We start from the raw sequence: 2,264 nt of genomic DNA on the forward strand, positions 1-2,264 counted from the left end.
GTGGGCCAGACCAGGATAGCTGAGGAACAGATTAGGCAGAGGATGGGACTTCATACAACAAAGAAGGGGCTACCATGTGTTCAACTAAGCTATATCGTGCCCTTCATGTATCCATGAAGAATTTCCTGCATGATCAGTGTTTTGCCATTTCACGTTCAGTAATGCAAGAAAGAGAAAAACATGGAGTCAGGAGTCAGTCTCTTCCTTGCCAATTAAAGTGGGTGGTCTATACGTGGGGCACCTTGTGTGGAACTTGGCTTAGTGAGAGGTGGTGGTGCCCTGGTGAGTTGAGTCTGCCACCATGTTGGTAAAGACAGGTCCCCTGAAGGCACCATATACCCATGACCTTTACATAGGGGACCTTGTGTGGAACTTGGCTCAGTGAGAGGCTTTGGTGCCCTGGTGAATTGGGTCTGAATTGGGTCTGCATGTTGGTAAAGAAGGGTTCTTTGAAGGCACCATGTACCCATTACCTTTACCTAGTGAACTTGGTGTAGAGTTACTCACCCTGAGGTCATCACAGAGGACAAGGGGGCACTCTTTAGGTCTGGAGAAAAAGAGATTTAATCTCCAAATATGGAAAGGTTTCTTCACAGTAAGAGCTGTGAAAATGTGGCATAGACTCCCTCAACAGTTGGTTCTGGCCAGCTCAGTGGATTGCTTTAAAAAAAGCCCTGGATTCTTCCCTAGATACACAGAATATAACTGAATACTAACCTTTATAGGCAAAGTTGATCCAGGGAATATCCGATTACCTCTTGGGGGATTGGGAAGGAATTTTTCCCCTGTAGGGGCAAGTTGGATCGTGCTTTGCTGGTTTTTTTTTGCCTTCCTCTGGATCAACTATGGGTATAGGATTATAACTTTTTTTTTTTTGGTTGAACTGGATGGACGTTTGTCTTTTTTCAGCCAGATTAACTATGTAACTATGTAACCTGGGGAAACTTGTGTTGGACTTGGCTCAATGAGAGGCATTGCTGCCCTGGTAAGGTGGGTCTGCCATCATGCTGGTAAGATAAGCTCTTTATCTGCGCCATGAACCCATGGCCTATACCTTGGAAACCTTGTGTGGAACTTGGCTCAGTGAGGTGATGGGTCCCTGGTGAGTTGGGTCTACCACCATGTTGGTAAAGACAGGTTTCTTCTTGAAGACACCATGTACCCATGACCTTTACCTGGGGGTTCTTGTGTGGAAACAGGCTGAGTGAGAGGCCTTGGGTCTCTGGTGCATTGGTTCTGCCACCAAATTGGTAAAGACGGGTTCCTTATCTGCAGCATGGACCCATGGCCTATACCTTGGCAAACTTTTGTGAAAGTTGGCTCAGTGAGAGGTGGTGGTGCCCTTGTCAGTTGGGTCTGCCACCGTATTGGGAAGAGGAAGAGTTGGAAGAAACATTCCCTGTTGGAACCATTAGCCCAGCAGCCTTGAGACTGTGTGGTTGCCATAGCCTGAGATGAACCAGGTTAAAATTGTAGGAAATGGGGCCCTGTTAGCATTGTGTGTCTAGTGAATTTGGGGGGGGGGGGGTTCATGATAGGCTGTGGTGGGATGGAAGTCTCCTAAGTCCCCAGCAAAGTCCCTCCTGTAGTTCCCCTAGCCTGGAAACTGGCTTATCACCCAAGGAGGAGCGACTAAAGCACCACACCTCAGGGGTGAGGTACATAGGGGTGTGGAGTGTTTCTTCTGTACGGTTCATTGGCACAAAATGTTCATATAATAAAAACATTTCCAGTCATCCAAAAACAACCAAAAATCAAGGTACAGTTCAGTATCAGCTACTGAAATTTGGCAGTCGAAAGGGGATGCAGGTGTCACAGTGTGTTACAACCCCAGATCTTCTTTATTCCATCCACAAGACCTGAAACTGTCCCTTTGTACCGGGGATCTCTCTGGGCTGCTTCTAATGACATTATTACTGACGTTTCGGTTTGCCAGAGACACTTAACCCTTCCACCATCAATAAAAGAAAATGCATTAGATGGAGAGGTTAGAGGGAATCAAACCACAGCGAGCGAAATGTCAGCTAAACTGGAACACAATATACTTGTTTTGATTTCCTCCCTTTATACGCCGACTTCCAGGCCTCCGAAACGCCTGCCAATTGAAGCAATTCAGTTCCGACTAAACAACCCCGTATCTGTTTCGCTTGACTTAGAAATCACATTAATTCAAAGATTATTCCTCTGCACGCTGCACGGCATATTCACAGGTACGTTACACAACTGACAATTTGTCAGCGCTCCCTCCAAGACTTCTACATGGG

The sequence above is a fragment of the Staurois parvus genome, unplaced genomic scaffold (genome assembly GCF_062004578.1).
Source record: "Staurois parvus isolate SC_StPar_1 unplaced genomic scaffold, SC_StPar_1.0 ptg001278l, whole genome shotgun sequence".
Taxonomy (NCBI): Eukaryota; Metazoa; Chordata; class Amphibia; order Anura; family Ranidae; genus Staurois; species Staurois parvus.